The following is an 18853-nucleotide window of genomic DNA, read 5'->3' as shown; positions in this document are numbered from 1 at the left end:
AAGCTTATTGTATTATGGTCACTACTTCCCAATGGCTCCTTCACTTCGAAGTCCCTGATCAATTCTGGTTCATTGCACAATACCAGATCCAGAATTGCCTTCTCCCTGGTAGGCTCCAGCACCAGCTGTTCTAAGAATCCATCTCGGAGGCACTCCACAAAGAATCTTTCTTGAGGTCCAATACCATCCTGATTCTCCCAGTCTACCTGCATGTTGAAATCCCCCATTACCACTGTAGTAACATCTTTGCGACAGGCCAATTTCAGCTCCTGATTCAACTTAAATCCGACATCCAGACTACTGTTTAGGGGCCTGTAGATAACTCCCAACAGGGTCTTTTGACCCTTAGAATTTCTCAGCTCTATACATACTGACTCTACATTCCCTGATTCTAGGTCCCCCCGCGCAAGGGACTGAATATCATCCCTTACCAACATGGCCACCCCACCCCCTCTGCCCGTAAGTCTGTCCTTACGATAGCACGTGTAGCCTTGAATATTCAGTTCCCAGGCCCTGTCCACTTGAAGCCACGTCTCAGTTATCCCCACAATATCGTATCTGCCAATTTCCAAAAGAGCCTCAAGCTCATCCATCTTATTTCTAATACTTCGTGCATTCATATATAGTATTTTTAATTTTTTACTGCCCTCACCCTTCCCATCAACTCCTATTTCACTAAACCTTACAGCATAATCCCTTTTTGAGTTTTCTGCTTCATTGATACATTTGTCTTTCTTGACTTCCCTTGTTCTAACTTTCCCTTCAATTTCCTTCTTAAACCTCCAGTTTGTCCCCTCCAGTTCTTTTCAAAAACCTTATTAGAACCATCGCCCAGGGATTAAAAACCTGGGGTTTTTTTGTATGGCTATAACTCCTTATTCATATGAATGAATTGCCACTGTACTCTATCCCTGATGTTAATTTACAGTACCTTCTAAAACAGTGCCCTGAACTGCTCTCTAATGTGACCTAAATAATGCATTGTGCAAATTCAACAAAACTTCCTTCCTTTTATATTCATTACCCTTTGTATCTTATCCAAGCTGACCTTGTCTTTTTCCCACTCCAGGGAGCTAAACACATAATTCAGGTTGACACATAGTGCAGCAAATCATTGTTTGGTACTGCATGAATCAGATGTACTATGGATGAGATGTTGTACTGAAGTCTTACCTGCCAACTAAGGTAGACACAAAAGATTCATTGATCCAGCCAATATTTATGCTCAACCCACTCACTAAAAACAGATTATCTGGTCACTATTTCATTGTTGATTGAGACCTTGCTGTTTACAAATTTGGCTGCCATGTTTGCCACTTTTTGTAATGACTACACTTCTAAAATACTTAACTGGTGGTAAAGCACATCAGAACAGATTGAGATAATGACCAGGTTGTTTTTGTGTGATGTTGCTCGAGGGATATTATTAACTAGGACCAAGCAGAACTCCCCTGCAATTTTATAACATAGTGCCATTTGCATCCACCTGACTGAGCAGCTGGAATGGAGACACTGTACTTGAACCTCCACAGGTTTTTAACTCAGAGGTGAACCTGCTATTAGCTGAGCATCAGTGTTCAAGATTTTACCTCATTTGAGTTCAGATAATTAACAGCTTCATTTATGTTCCTCCAAATTGTATTGTTTTGCAGTTTTTGGTACTGACTACATCTGCCATTGACCTACTCCCTCAGTCAATTTGTCTATGTCCTTGATCTTAATTTATTCACATGAATAATCATAGAAATAATCACATGTAATTTCAAATATATATAATGGAAAACAGGTGATCCCAGCACAAATACAATCAAAAATAAATTTGTTAATCCTTTTTATTTGATTTTGTACCCCAACCATGGTCCTAAGTCCCTCAGTTTAATTGAATAACATGTGCCTTACAAATTTATGTTGCACCTTTTCAAACATTTGTGAAGAGCTATGTATTAAACAATTATTTTCCCCCTTGCTCAATAGTCTGTTTTTCTTATAAAATGCAGTTGAACTATTCCAACATCTTGCAATATTTTTGTTGTATTAGGATAATCTAGGGATTCTGAGGAGAGGACAGGAAAGAGGACATGAGGAAAGATGGATCACTTATGATCCTATTGAATACTGGAGCAGGCTTGAGGGGCTGAACAGCCTACACTTGTTCCTATTTCTTAATTACAAATCTCTGTTGAAAATCTCTAGTATGCATTCACTATTGCCATTATTATTACCATTTTGTTTTATGGATTTGGTGTGGTGGGTATTTTCAAAGTTATTTGCTGATGGTGTACCCTCACTATCCAACTGTACGTATCGGAGGAATTTTGTGTACCGTGTGCTTGTTTTCTAAAATTAATTGGTGGGTGGGATTTTCCTACTCCTTACTCGGTAAACCAACCATTAGAAAGTTACCAATCAAAAGAGTTTTGGAAAATTATAGTTACCCCTTTGCTGTCTCTTCCCAAGTCTCATGTAGGATGAATTCAGTCCAAATCTGATCATTTATACTTTTATGTCCATTAGTATTTCAAAGGAAAACTGTATTTTAAAAGGTAATCAGCATTAATACCCTTCCACGTCCACCTCACCAATCTTGACTCCCACACACATTTCTCAGAAGGTGTGGTAAAATACTTCACTGATATCTCTCACACTAACGTTCCTTTTTATTACTAAATAACTCCAGTCCTTTTGGAATATCCCTCTATCTCGTTTGTGCTAATAAAATTCTTTCCTAGTTTTTTTAATATGAACTGACAGCCATCTCATTCTCCCTCTTACCAAATCTAAATTCCCCTTTTTCTCTCCCCTTTCTATATTGTCACCTAAAAATTTATCATTTGCCCCTTTGAGGATTGGTTAGCTCAGTTGGCTGGACATCAGGTTTGCAATACAAGATGATGCCAACAGCATAGGTTCAATTCCTGCACTGGCTGAGATTACTGAGTGATTGTAACAAGGTCAGCCAGGTGGACCTCATAGAATAGGAGTTCACTGATTGGACCAGATGAACAGCCCCAATCACTGAGCTCTGTCTGACAGGTATAAACAAGAACAGAGGTTCTGTTCACTCAGAGATGGCTGAAGAAGCCAGACCAGAGTTAAGTATGTGCATGTGTAAAGAAAGGGTGACCTGGTGTTGGGTTACTGGCCTCTGGAGATGTTTCAGTTAGCTTAAAAGGATTCTCCTTCTCAACCTGTCCCTCGCCTGAGGTGTGGTGACCCTCCAGATAAACCAGCAGTTGTCCCTAATGAGAGAGTACCTCTATGTTCTGGTAAGACTACGCTGATGTTACCTTATCTTCTTCATGTGTCCTTTCCTGAATATCTTCCATGGTGTCTAATTAGAATGCATTTAACCTCTAACATATTGACTTGTATTTAAATATCTATGAATGTTGGTCTGCAATTTGATTTGCCTTCTTTAAAAACTAATTAGTCTGTCTAAAGCCCTTTCATCTCACTTAATTAGTTATTTCCATATGAACATTTACTTTTTGACTAAAACTTTCTCAGGCATGCTCAACTGATGTGAGATGAGCACAATTCAGAGCAAGGACATTTGTGCAGGATTCACAGATCTCTGCTCCTGTCCAGTATTTTCACTGGGGCTTGGGATAAGCTGCCCCAATCATGGTCCACAACTTCAAAGTGGTTAGAGATGAAGGGGCAGGGTGGGGGGCAGGGCAGGATTATCCATATCAACAATTCCCATTGTCCCACTTACCCTCTGAATGACTTAGGCTCTGGAAATGCATTTTCTTCCTCACAGTGTAGTAATGGGTTGATGTCCATCTGAGGGCCAAGATGTGGTTGTGGCACAGAAAATCCAGGGAATTTTCTATATTTTTTAATTGCCTCTATATGAATCTGAGCTCAGTCATTACTGGGGAAGCCATCAGCAATTTCCCAAGCAGCCAACTGCATCCCCTTTCTTAATTGCTCCCTGTAATGAGCAGCCTAGATGCAATCACATAAGCCCTACTGAAGAAATGCAAAGTAACTAAAATCTGCCTTAACCATGGATTATCAGATTGAGTCTATTTCTACTTCTCCCACCATCACACTTCTCCTTACAATACTGGACTGAAGATTTTGTTTTTATTTTGTTGTTTCTAGTGAGCTAAATTAAATGATGGTCACTATTTTCTTTGTTTGTTTTCTCAGCATTAAGTCATTTGCTTGTTCTGATCAATTGTGTTGAGATTTTTAAAGGAGTGGATGGCTATGCTCTGGATTGCGCAGCCTGTTGCGTAGATTCAGTTGTGGCTTTCAAAACGGAATTGGCTCGACATTTAATAGTTTTTTTTAAAATAGAGCTTTGGGGAAAGGGTAGGGGAAGAGGCCCAACCAAATTGCTCTTGCAGAGAGTTGGTGCAGGCTTAAAGGGCCAAATGGCCTCCTGTGCTGTAACCATTCTCTGATTGTGCCCCATACTGTCTAACCTATGCCACGCTGGACTTGGCTGTACTTATGCTGGCAATTGGATGCAGCACGCAAAACTGTTTTGGATTAATTGTGTACTCCTAACCTCCAGTATTTCGGATATTCAATATTATTAACAACGGAAATACAAAGGATATTCAGAGTTCATCACCATTCAACTTAAATGGCTTGGAATTATTGTACACAACCTGCCTTGATTTCAAGTTATGGAGACTGATTTTAAATTTCCAGCCATTTTGAATGTAAAAAACACTTCAAAGAGCAAACTTCAATTGGCAACATGCAAGCCAAGAGCTACATTTTGCTTGATTAAGCAGTCTGTTCACTTAGCATCAATAATACAGAAGGTTTCTTAGAAGTGAAAGATCAATGACAATGAACCATCAGCAGACATGAACATTAGCCTTTATTATTTCCCCCATTATGGTTTGAAAACTCTGAAGTGGTTTATAGAATATACCAGATTAGAAAATGAAATCAGTTTTATCTATGTACTTTTTAATGTCAGACACTGCATTGTAATAAACAAATCATTCCCAACATATATCAGGCAGTGGATCAAAACTAAGAAATTAACTGTCCCACATGTGAAAATTACTTAATTGGATGCCTGATTAAGTTGAGGATAGATTTCAACTTTGAAGACATAGGATCACAGCTAAATGCAAACAAGGTTTGTCTGGTAGAGGTAAGGTTGAAAATAAAGCTAAAAGGCCTGATGATAATTCAATTTTTTTTATTTATTAGCTTTATTTAATTCACTTTACAGGTTAGATGAGAAAGTAAAATTTAACCCATCTTAAGAGCTTGTAGTACTTCCCCAGTTTTCTATTGGAATTCAAAACTTTGTGGATATCTGTATTCAGAAGATATTTGACTAGTAATGATCCTGAATCATGTGTTCAAATTCAACCCAGCAGCTAAGAAATTTAAGCTTAATTATTTAGATGAATCTGGATTTTAAAAAAGAGTCATGGTGACCATGAATACCAGATTCTTATTTAAAATCTGTCTCGTCCACCATTGATCTTTAGGGAAGAATGTCTGGCATCTTTATCTGGTCTGACTTACATGTAACTCCATGCTCATATTAATATGGCTGACTATCAGCTGCATTCTGAAATGGCCGAGAAAGCCATTCAATTATGTCAAAATACCACAAAGTCAAAGATGAATAAAATTGAGTACAGTATCAATTATGACACCAGATGACACATGCATATACAGCCAAGGCAACTTTACAAAATTGTCTCACTAACATGTAGGTACACGTACCAAAATTGGGAGAGCTGTCTCAGACTGGTAAAGCATCAACCCAACAGATCTTACAGACATTATTGCAGCCAGCACAGTCACCATTCCTGTTAATATCCTGTGTCATGAGCAGGGCAGACCCAGAGGTGGTAAAACAATGTTATACAGTTAGAAGGGAATTGTCCTAGGAGTTCTCAATATTGACTCCAAACTCTCAGCATCAGGAGAAACATAAGAAAAATAATCCTGCTGATTACCACCGTACACCCCTAAAGGACCATTTGGAAGGAGCACTGAGGATGGAAAGACCATTGAAGTCCCTCACTGAGAATTCATTCGAAGTGCGGTTTTCATTCCAAGAGTGGCTTGATTGTACCACATTGACTGACTTGGCCAGTTTCTAAAGGAAAAAGCTGCCCGGCTGGATCTGGCAGGTGGCAGAGAACCAAGACGAGAAAATGCTACTTAATTTGTACTCATTAATCTATCCATCACAGATGTATCTGTGTGTGACAGTATTGGTAGGAGTGACTATTGCATTGTCCCTGAGGTGGTGAAGACCTTTTTCCACATTAGTAACACCCTCCATCATGTTGTCTAGCATTGGCAGTGTCCCAAATGGGATAGGTTGTGAATAGATCTAGTAAATCAAACTGGCCATCCATGAGATGGTTGGACCATCAGCAGTAGTAGAATTATATTCAAGTACAAGCTGTAGGTCCATGGCCAATCTCCATTACCATTAATCTAGGAGATCAGTGCAGTTTAGAGAAGTGTGCATGAGGACACTTCAGGAGCAGTACCAGACTTATCTAGAAATTAGGTACCAGGCTGGTGGAATTACATGTCAAACAACAGATGCAGTGTGTGATAGTGCTAATCCAAGTCAATTTTCAGAAAACCCATCTGGTACACTAATATCCTTTAGGGAAGGAAACTTCCATTCTCATCTGATCAGACCTACATGTGATTTCAGACCTACAGCAATATGGTTGACTCTGAACTACCCTCTGAGACGAACAGTTAATGGTGGCCTAGCCAGAGACACCCTCGTCCTGTGAATGAATAAAAAAGTACTCTTAACTGGCCTCAAAATTCATACAAAAGTGAGGATTGGAAGCAGGTTGCCTGGGTTTTCTTCCTCTCCCTGTCTGTTTTGTGGAGAGGTTTTTAAAGGAGGGAATGAGGATGATGCAGGCAAGTGTGGGTATGTGTCTGACTCACACTCAGCCTCAGAGTTACACATGCTTTCCCTCACTTCCTCCTTCCCTGAAACTCTGTTACTCCCTTGCTGACTTATACATCCTCTCTCCCTCATGGGCATCTTCCCTCACAGGGAGGGCAATTAGTTCTCAATAATAGCCACATCCTCAGAATGAATAGAACAATACCCTGAACTGTTTCAACTTCTTTGATTATCTTGAGGTCTAATAGCCTTCCTTCAACACCACCATCCAACCCCAGTAATAAAGTTACAACATGCCTGAGGTTCGTTGCTCTGAGGCAATGCGGTAAACAGCATACATTCTTGTCCCTGATACTAGCAACACAGTTCTTGGAATTTGGGACTGTGTCAGTACCTAAATAGCTCTGGCTAAATTCCGCTGCAGACTAGAACTAAATGAATTTCAGCCTCAAGATTGCAAAACTGCTCCTAGTTTATTACTGGAAGTAATGTCAAATTCTGGAAACTGTTACATCATATAATTTTTAGAATTAAAGTAAAACATGGTTTTAGCAAGTCAGCACATAATCTTCATTTTCTTCACAACAAACTAGTGCCACTAGCATTAAGCAATAGCATGAAAGGGAAGATGTCAAGTTAATCACCCTTACGTCTGTTGATTAAAAGAGTTTGCTGCAATTGATTTTCAGCCTGACAGTCTTTCTGAATTGTTGGGTATGGTGGAAGATTTATTTTTCATCTGAACATTTAAATAGTAAATTAGCATTAATGTTAAATATGTCAGTACCAGTGTCAACTTTAATCTCTTTGATGAGAGACTAATGGTAATTATACTAGTGGTCCGTGGGGTTTTTTAGTGGAAATGACAGAAACACTAGAGGACACATGCATCCCACAAGACTCGAGTGTTGAGCATCAAATCAGAATGGCTGCAATACAATTCATTTGTAAGAACTACACAGCTAGTCCGACTCTCCTGTCTTTTGACCATAATCCAGTCAATGTTTCTCGCTGAAATTCATGCCCTGTCATTCTGAACTGTTCTGCCAATGGAAACAATTTCTGTCTACCTGTTCTGTCCAGATCCCCTGTGATTTTGAATGCCTGTATCAAATTTCCTCTCAAAAAGGAGAACAATCCCATCTTCACCACTCTATCCACATGACTAAAGTCTGTTAGCCTAGGCCTCTATCTTGCACCCTCTCACAGCCATTTGGAATTGGACAAAATTCTCCGCTTGAGGCAGAATGAGGATTTTATGAAGGTTCACCATTACTTTTGGATTCTTGGTACTATTTATGAAGTCCAGAAACCTGTTTAGCATATTAACAGCTTTCTTAACCTGCCTTCCCACTGAGAATGATTTAAACCCCTATAGCCCTGGGTCTCTTTGATCCTGTATGCTTACACAGTTGTATCCTTTTTTAAAAATTGTCTTTGCTTATTCTTCCTGCCAAAATATGTTACTTCATATTGCCCACATTAAATTACATTTATCACACACCCATCTATTCCATAAGCCTGTATCTCCTCTTGAAATTTATCACCAAATTTCTCAGTTTTGTGTCATCTGCAAATTCTGAAATGGTTTCCTTCACTCAAGTCTACATTATTACTCTGGTTCAAGCAATGTAGGTAATTCCAATGTTCTGGGGAAACCCAGTACACCACTTCCAATTCTCCCATGAATAACCATTCACCAGAATTTTTCTGTTCTATCATTCACCCAGCTTTGTATCCATCCTGTCACTGTCCCTTCTATTCCACAGGTTTCCACCTTTGTTCACAAACCTGCTAAAAGGCACATTAAAAGAAGTCCACATCAACCATACTACTTTCAATACCCTCCGAGTTAATTTATCATAAGATTTTATCAACACTGTTTGCCCTTAATAAATTTGTACTGGCTTTGCTTAATTAATCCATATTTGTCCAAATAATAATTTTCTTCTTGACTATTCCTTCTAAAAGCATTCCCTCCGTTGAAATTAAGTTGACTGGCCCATAGTTGTTGTGTTTCTCCTTGCACACTTTCTGAACTGGTTTAAACATTTTCATTTCTTTAGTCCTCCACACTATCACTGTATCAATTTAATTACAAAATTATGGCCACTCTCTGAATCATTTCCAATCTTATTTCTTTTAGTCTCCATCCAAGATATCTCATCTAGCCCTGGAGAGTTACCAATTTTAATTTCTACCAGCCTTTCTAATAATTTATCTTTATCAATTTTCAATGTATCCAGTGTCTCAACTACCTCATCTTTCACTGATTTTAGCAACGTTTTCTTCCTTTGCGAAGACAAAGGCAAAGTACTCATTTATTATCTCAAGCTATGCCTCTGCATTCATGTGTAACTCCACTTTTTGGTACCTGATTAACCCAATCCTCTTTTTGCCCTTCTTAGAAAATGTAATTGTGGATGCATTGTTACTTTATATATGCTTTTAGAAAACATTTGCATTTAGTTTTTTTGTTGGATGCCAGTTTCATTTTCGGTCTTCCGTGCTCTTATTTTAACTTCCACTTCCAAATTCAACATTTTATATTCATCCTGATTCTTCCTTGTATTATCAAACTGGAATCTGTTGTACACATGTTTTTTTCTGCTTCAGCTTACCTCTCTAGCTCTTTCACAATACAGGGTTCTGTTTGCCATATTTTTCCTGATTATGGGAACTGAACACATTTTTCTTCTTTAAAGACAGCCTATTGTTCCACTCCAGTTTGGCCTGTCAGTCTGTGATTCTGATTTACTTGGGTCTGAATCATTCTCACCACATTGAAATCAATCCTCCCTCCAGTTAGATCTTTCTGCAAATTTTTTTTATACTTTCCCAAAATTTATCTAAAAAATTCTGATCATTATAATCAATATCTCAAGTTTCCTTTAATGATACTTGATCCATTTGAATCACCTAATTCTAAAGGAACAAGGGAATTATAGAAAGGTGTAAACATCATAGAGAAGTTTAATGTGGAACTTTAATTACATATATTGACTGGGAAAGAGGAGGTGTAAGGGGCAATAGTGGTAAAACATTATGTTCAGGAGAATTTCCTAATGCAGCAAGTATCCGGCCCAACAAAAAGGAAGCTTTATTCAATCCAGTTCTTGTGAATATGTTGAGTAAAGTAGATAAAGTGGTAGTGGGGAGCATTTAGGGGACTGATCATTGCATCTAAGGTTTAGGATGACGGACAGTCATCAGTCAATCCAGATTAAGAATAATCAACTGACTTCAGATGGGACTTTAAGTGGCAAGAAAGTGAGTTTGTAAACAACTTTTCACAGAGTAATTTGAGCCCACTGTTGTGGCAGGTTTAATGGAGGTATTCAAGAGGGCATTAGATGATATTAAGTAGGGAAAAAAAGCACAAGATTACAATGGCAGGACAGTAGTTCTCTGACATTATGGTTTAGTGCCAACACAAACATGATGTATAGCCTCCTTCTGTATCGTAATGGTTCTGTGATTCTTTCCTCGTTGGACTAGAGACAGACAGATGTAGAAAATTCTCCCCTTCTCTGCTGCCCTTTGTAAAGTCAACATTAGAATACTTAAAGTGTCCCTGATAATAACAATTTGATAGTTATTGCACCTCAATGAAATTTTCTTGCAGGTTTGAACACTTCCTGGATTAACCAGGCTATTTAACTAAAATTAGAGGGAACCAAAATGGCTTTTTGGAAGTGAAGTCAGCAGTTTAATGTGGGCTGTAATCCAACAGTTGATTACAAGGAGACTTTGTAAAGTGTTAAAAATCACACAACACCAGGTTATAGTCCAACAGGTTTATTTTAAAGTACAAGTTTTCAGACCATTGCTCCTTCATCAGATAGCTAGTGGGGCAGGATCATAGAATTTGTAGTAAAAGATCAAAGTGTCATACAATTGATGCAATGTATTGAACAATTCTAGATTGCTGCTAAATCTTTAATCACTTAGAATGGGGATGCAAGTTTTGATTGATTAATAGGTAAACCCTAGAACTTCTTTTACATGGATGGGTTGGACCGAAGGGTCTGTTTCCATGCTGTATAAATGACTCTAAGTCACAGTCCCGAGACAGCTTAGGGTTTTATATAAAAAAAAAAAGTGACATCTCAGATTAGACAATGCATTGAAGGTATGAGGTTAGAGTCTGTCTGTATCCCAACCATGAGTCAGATTGGTTCTATTTCCAAAGTAAGAATTTATAAAATGTCACATGAACTGACTGCCCGCAGATTGTGTTCTTTTTGAATACAATAGAATGTACCTATGAATATAAATCTGTAAATACAAATTCACTCTATAGACTTATATGTGTGTGCATGTGAGAGAGAGAGTGTATGTATGAGAGTGTATGTATGGGTCTGTGTAAATGTGATCGTGAGGAAGTGTGTATGTGTGCTTGTGTGAGTAGTGGAGTCACTGTAGTGTGATATAAACCCAAGATCCCAGCTGAGGCCAGATATGCAATAACTCACAGTTGCTGAGCAGAGGCTGATAGCCAAGGTCGGTACCTGTTAGGACGGCCTCACCTGGGACCTTGGGTTCATGTCACACTACAGGTGACTCCACCACACTATACTCAAGTGATCATCCTCAAGCAATCACACGCGCCCCCTCTCATATACCCTGTGACACTCATGCACACACTATAAAGCATGCATACTCTTCCTCCACCCCCCAACACACACACACCCATCTAGGGGTGAATTTACATTTGCAGATATATTCTATTTTATTCAAAAACACACAATTTTATAAATTCCTACTTTGGAAAATAGAACCAGTCTGACTCCAGGTTGGGTTACAGACAGACTCTAACCTCACACCTTTAATACATTGTCTAAGCTCTGGGATTTGCATATTAATCAATTGAAACCTGCATTCTAAGTGATTAAAGACTTAATAGAATCGAGGTTTTTTTCAATACATCTCATCAATTGTATGACACTTTGATCTTGTACTATAAATACTGTGTGGTATGATCCTGCCCCACTAGCTATCTGATGAAGGAGCAGCACTCTAAAAGCTTGTACTTTCAAATAAACCTGTTGGACTATAACCTGATGTTGTAAGATTTTTAACTTTGAAACTTTATTGCTGGAACAGCACAGCAGGTCAGGCAGCATCCAGGGAACAGGAGATTCGACGTTTCGGGCACAGGCCCTTCTTCAGATTTTTAACTTTGTCCACCTCAGTCTAATTCCGGCACCTCCACATCATGACTTTGAAAATTAGTCAAGCAAATCTTTTCTGGAGCTAACAGGTAAGGCCTTTTGCCCTAAATTGCCGGAAACCTAGCATTAGAAGAGATTGTAGTGTCCGTGTACTGATTGCCTTGCAACCTTTTCTGGATAAGGTTTCCATTTCACCAATTGAGAGAATCATAAGGAAGAAAACCTCCAAAGTTGCAGTAAGGCTGCAAGGCTCTGTCCCTCTCTTAGTTGAAGTACTCATGAACCTAACAAGGTTTCTACATTTCAGTAGTTTAACTCATTTGTAAACTCTGAGCTGAACTTTGATCAGTTTCCAGAGATTTTGGAATCAGCTTGATTTCCATCCAACAGAGTTGGTTGGTAGGTTTTCCATCAGACAGTGGCTATCAGCAATCCATTTTCATCAAAAAGAATCCTTATTGACTGAGACATCTCAACCCTCTAATCTCTGCCTTTGTTTAAAATGGGCACCCTCATTTTTAAAAGGCAACCCCTTACTGCTAGATTCTCCCTTAAGAAGAAACTTTTCTCTATACGTATATCCTGTCAAACCCCTCACGATATTAAGTGCTTCAATCAAGTCATCTCTTAATTTTTTAAACTCCATGTTTAACTCTTAAAATTCAGTGTCAACATTAAAGGTGTCTCCTGGGTTGTTTAATGTGTACTCCATGACACATGAATTGGAAACAGCTATCCCTCATTTGGAGCTCCTGACGTGTTCCTAAAAACAGCAGGCTAAATGAAAACGATTTTCACACGAGTAACATTCAACGTGGGTGCCGTAACTTTCTGATTTTTTTTACACAAAAACCTTGAACCCAACAGTTGCTCTTTTATTAAAGTGTTTTAGGTGTTGGAGGTGATTTCCTTGAATTCCAGGAGCAGCAATTACTGTTTTATATGCTGTTGCATAACTTTGGAACTATGGAGAAAAAATGTCAAAACAACAGCAGTTTTAAAAGGGAGTAGAACAGACAAAGGAAGAACATGGTGAGGTCAGTACAGGAGAGAGAGGGAGAAAATCTGACACCACAGTAAACCTGCGCAGTTACTGCATTTGCTGTATGAATTCATGTATCGCTGGACATCGGAGTGCGTCTGGAAAAATTAAAAAACAGTGAAATTCTTGGAGGCATCTGTTTGGGAAAGGTTACAGCACAGAAGCAGATAAGTGGATTTTAAGTGTGGCCTTAAAATAAGTCTGCAGTAGTGAGTAGAATGGGTTCTTTCTTGATTATATGTTTTATTAATTTATGTCTCTTGATTAAACTTAAAATATAACCCATAAGTATTAATTTAACTTGGAGCAGTGTTTTGGAGAGGAATAAGACATTGTTAATTTCTGGGTCTGTAGATTGAAAGAAGCAAAAATGACCCTTAGTAAAATGACATGCTCTTCTTGTCGGATGTGGGAGTTTAGGGAGAGTCTACGGGTTACTAAGGATTATATCCGCAATAAATGCCATTGGTTGTGAATCCTATCAGATCAAATGGATCGGTTGGAGAGGCAGTTAGAGGCAACAAGGAATTTACAAGTGCAAGGGGATGTGATGGATGGCAGTTATAGGAAGAGGGGAAAGTCTCAGATACAATTACATTGATGGGTTAACTCAAGGAAAGATAAGAGAGGTAGGCAGGTAGTGCAAGAGTCTTCTGTGGCTATCCACATTTCAAACAAGTATTCTGTTTTGGAAAATGTAGGGGGTAATGGACACTCAGGGGTACATAGCATGAATAGCCAAGTTTCTGGTATTGAGACTGGCTCTAGAGTAATGGGAGGTACGTTGGGTTCCAAGCAATCGTTTGTGCTCAGGGGCTGTCTAATTCGAGGTACAGACAGACGTTTCTGTAGCCAGCAGCGAAAAATCAGAATGGTGTGTTGCTTCCCTGGTGCCAGGATCAAGGATGTCTTAAGGAGGGTGCAGAATGTTTTCAAGGGGGAGACGGACTAGCAGGAGGTCATTGTACACATTGGAACCAACGACATAGGAAGGGAATAGGTTGAAATTCTGAAAGGAGATTACAGAGTTAGGCAGGAATTTCAAAAGGAGGTCCTCGAGAGTAGTAATATCTGGATTACCCCTGGTGCTATGAGCTAGTGAGGGCAGGAATAGGAGGACAGAGCAGATGAATGCATGGCTGAGCAACTGGTGTATGGGAGAAGGATTCACATTTTTGGATCATTGGAAGCTGTTTTGGGGTAGAAGTGATCTGTACAAGAAGGACGGATTGTACCTAAATTGGAAGGGGACTAATATACTGGCAGGGAGATTTGCTAGAGCTGCTCAGGAAGATTTAAACTAGTAAGATTGGGAGGTGAGACCCAGTGAGATAGTGAGGAAAGATTTCAATCTGAGACTGGCACAATTGAGAACAAAGGCGAGTCAAACAGTCAGGGCAGGCAGGGACAAAGCAGAGAATGAGGCAGGACAGATAAATTAAACTGCATTTATTTCAATGCAAGAGGCCTAACAGGGAAGGCAGATGAACTCAGGGCATGGTTAGGGACATGGGACTGGGATATCATATCAATTACAGAAACATGGCTCAGGGATGGACAGGACTGGGAGCTTCATGTTCCAGGATACAAACGCTACAGGAAGGACAAAAAGGAAGGCAAAAGAGGAGGGGGAGTGGCATTTTTGATAAGGGATAGCAGTACAGCTGTACTTAGGGAGGATATTCCTGGAAATACATTCAGGGAAGTTATTTGGGTGGAACTGAGAAATAAGAAAGGGATGATCACCTTATTGCGATTGTATTATAGACCCCCTAATAGTCAGAGGGAAATTGAGAAACAAACTTGTAAGGAGATCTCCGCTATCTGTGAGAATAATAGGGTGGTTATGGTAGGGGATTTTAACTTTCCAAACATAGATTGGGACTGCCATAGTATTGAGGGTTTAGATGGAGAGGAGTTTGTTAAGTGTGTAAAAGAAAAGTTTCTGATTCAGTATGTGGATGTACGTACTAGAGAAAGTGCAAATCTTGACCTACTCTTGGGAAATAAGGCTGAGGTGACTGAAGTGTTGGTGGGGGAGCACTTTGGGGCCAGCGACCATAATTCGTTTAGTTTTAAAATAGTGATGGAAAAGGACAGACCAAATCTAAAAGTTGAAGTTCTAAATTGGAGGAAGGCCAATTTAGACAGTATTAGGCAAGAACTTTCAAAAGCTGATTGGGCGCAGATGTTCGCAGGTAAAGGGACAGCTGAAAAATGGAAAGAATGAGATAACAAGAATCCAGAGAAAGTATATTCCTGTTAGGGTGAAAGGAAAGTTTGGTAGATATAGGGAATGTTGGGTGACTAAAGAAATTGCGGGTTTGGTTAAGAAAAAGAAGGAAGCATATGTCAGGTATAGACAGGATAGATCGAGTGAATCCTTAGAAGAGTAGAAAGGAAGTAGGAGTATACTTAAGAGGGAAATCAGGAGGGCAAAAAGGGGACATGAGATAGCTTTGGCAAGTAGAGTTAAGGAGAATCCAAAGGGTTTTTACAAACACATCAAGGACAAAAGGGTAACTAGGGAGAGAATAGGGCCCCTCACAGACCACCAAGGCAGCTTTTGTGTGGAGCCGCAGGAGATGGAACATATACTAAACGAATATTTTGCATCAGTATTTACTGTGGAAAAGGACATGGAAGATGTAGAATGTAGGGAAATAGATGGTGACATCTTGAAAAATGTTCATATTACAGAGGAGAAAGTGCTGGATGTCTTGAAATTCACAGAAGTGGATAAATCCCCAGTATCTGATCAGGTGTACCCTAGAACTCTGTGGGAAACTAGGGAAATGATTGCTGGGCCTCTTACTGAGATATTTGTATCATCGATAGTCACAGGTGAAGTGCCGGAAGACTGGAGGTTGGCTAATGTGGTGCCACTGTTTAAGAAAGGTGGTAAAGACAAGTCAATGAACTATAGACCAGTGAGCCTGACGTTGGTGGCGGGCAAGTTGTTGGAGGGAATCCTGAGGGACAGGATGTACATGTATTTGGAAAGGCAAGGACTGATTCGGGATAGTCAACATGGCTTTGTGCGTGGGAAATCATGTCTCACAAACCTGATTGTGTTTTTTTAGAAGAAGTAACAAAAGGATTGATGCGGGCAGAGCGGTAGATGTGATCTATATGGACTTCAGTAAGGCATTCGACAAGGTTCCCCATGGGACACTGGTGAGCAAGGTTAGATCGCGTGGAATACAGAGATAACTCGCCATTTGGATACAGAACTGGCTCAAAGGTAGAAGACAGAGAGTGGTGGTGGAGAGTTGTTTTTCAGAATGGAGGGCTGTGACTAGTGGAGTGCCACAAGGATCGGTGCTGGGTCCACTACTTTTCATCATTTATATAAATGATTTTGATGTGACACCAAAATTGGATGTATAGTGGACAGCGACGAAGGTCATCTTAGATTACAACTGAATCTTGATTGGATGGGCCAATGGGGTAAGAAGTGGTAGATGGAGTTTAATCTAGATAAATGTGAGGTGCTGCATTTTGGGAAAACAAATCTTAGTAGGACTTATACACTTAATGATAAGATCCTCTGGAGTATTGCTGAATAAAGAGACCTTGGAATGCAGGTTCATAGCTCCTTGAAAGTGGAGGCGCAGGTAGATAGGATCGTGAAGTTTTATGAATGTGATAGATTAAAATTTTAAGTGATATTTGAATGATATGCTTTTCTTTACTGGTCAGAGTATTGAGTACAGGAGTTGGGAGGTCATGTTGTGGCTGTACAGGACATTGGTGCAATTCTGGTCTCCTTCCTATCAGAAAGATGTTGTGAAACTTGAAAGGGTTCAGAAAAGATTTACAAGGACATTGCCAGGGTTGGAGGATTTGAGCAAAAGGGAGAGGTTGAATAGGCTAGGGCTGTTTTCCCTTGAGCGTTGGAGGCTGAAGGGTGAATTGATAGATGTTTGTAAAATTATGAGGGGCACGGATAGGATAAATAAACAAAGTCTTTTCCCTAGGGTGGAGGAATCCAGAACTAGAGGGCATAGGTTTAGGATGAGAAGAGAAAGATATAAAAGAGACATAAGATGCAACTTTTTCACTCAGAGGGTGGTACGTGTATGGAATGTGTTGCCAGAGGAAGTGGTGGAGGCCGGTACAATTATACCATTTAAAAGGCATCTGGATGGGTATATGAATAGGAAGGGTTTGGAGGGATATGGGCCAGGTGCTGGCAGGTGGGACTAGATTGGGTTGGGATATCTGGTCGGCATGGACGAGTTGGACCGAAGGGTCTCTATCCGTGCTGTACATCTCTATGACTCTAATCGATCCAAAATACGTTGTCAACTTGCTGCTTTTACTAACATAATACTCTTACTCCTTCCTTAACTTATTTCTTCCTGCCTTGTGCTTGTAGCCACTATTACTTCCCTTTTTTCTCCATTTCCCACTCCAAAAGCTCTTGCTGCTTCCCACTCACCAGTTCCATCCCCCAACCCTAAACTTCACTCCATTCAACACTTTACATCTCACCTTTCTCATTCACTGCCCCCTCCCAATTTGCCTCGCTGTTCCTCGCTATTCCTCCCCGAACTCATACAACTGGTTCAAACATCATCATTCAAATTTCACTTAAAATTTTAATCTATCACATTCATAAAACTGTCAGAATAAGAAAACAGCCATTTAAAAATCTTGTCAATAAACATCATCCTCTAAGAGCTCAAAATTGTCAGAATAACACTCATGGTACACTTGACAGCTATAACAGCCCTTGCTGAACTAAAACCATTATTGAGATTTAATTTTCAATCAAGCATTGATAATTAAATTCTGTTTCACAACTGTGTCAAAGCCCCAAGAGCAAAAAAACTATTAAAGACTTTGAAGATGTTGCGTTACTTTACTGTTCTTGTACTTCAAAACTGAACAAATGGCTGACTGACACTCAATAATACAAGGCTATTGTTGACAGTAAATTGGAAACTGAGAACTGTTCAATGCCAAAGGGGATTGTAATCAGTTGTAAAGACTATTCTACTTTCGTATGCCAGTTCATTTTAATTGTCACTTTTCAAAACAAAGCACTATTAAAATTCAGTCTATTAAGAAAACATTTAACTTTACATGTTGTGCTAAGTTAGTAACAACATTTGTACATGCAATTCAAAAAATTCCCAACTTCAGACTAGCATTCCCATTTTTCACTACTGCTTTGAGTTGTCATGAACCATGCTGTCTCCCAAAACAGGACTGAAGCCTGAAAGGGAGGTGGTAGCTTAGTAATAATGCCACTGAATCAGTGATACAGAGCACCAGGTTACTGCTGTCAGGAGTTTGAATCCCACCATTGCTGATCATGAAATTTGAAGTCAAAAACCATGAATTAAAAGGGTCAGCTAATAGCAATCATGTATTGGTTAACAGCCCATGTGATTCACTAATATTCTTTAGGGAAGAAACTCTGGTTTGGCCTATATGACTTCAAGGAGAAAGTGAGGTCTGCAGATGCTGGAGATCAGAGCTGAAAATGTGTTGCTGGAAAAGCGCAGCAGGTCAGGCAGCATCCAGGGAACAGGAGAATCGATGTTTCGGGCATAAGCCCTTCTTCAGGAATGAGGAAAGTTTGTCCAGCAGGCTAAGATAAAAGGTAGGGAGGAGGGACTTGGGGGAGGGGCGTTGGAAATGTGATAGGTGGAAAGAGGTCAAGGTGAGGGTGATAGGTCAGACTAGGGTGGGGGCGAAGAGGTCAGGAAGAAGATTGCAGGTTAGGAAGGCGGTGCTGAGTTCGATGGA

General features: G+C 39.7%; 1 protein-coding gene across 4 annotated transcripts in view; it reads left to right on the top strand.

Annotated features, from left to right (window-relative positions):
- LOC122544716 (A-kinase anchor protein 9-like) overlaps positions 1 to 18853 on the top strand; it is a 54979-nt gene that overhangs the window by 31628 nt on the left and 4498 nt on the right. The gene's annotated exons all lie outside the window — the stretch shown is intronic.

Source organism: Chiloscyllium plagiosum, chromosome 3 (genome assembly GCF_004010195.1).
Source record: "Chiloscyllium plagiosum isolate BGI_BamShark_2017 chromosome 3, ASM401019v2, whole genome shotgun sequence".
NCBI classification, from domain to species: Eukaryota; Metazoa; Chordata; class Chondrichthyes; order Orectolobiformes; family Hemiscylliidae; genus Chiloscyllium; species Chiloscyllium plagiosum.
This window is presented reverse-complemented; position numbering and strand designations above follow the sequence as displayed.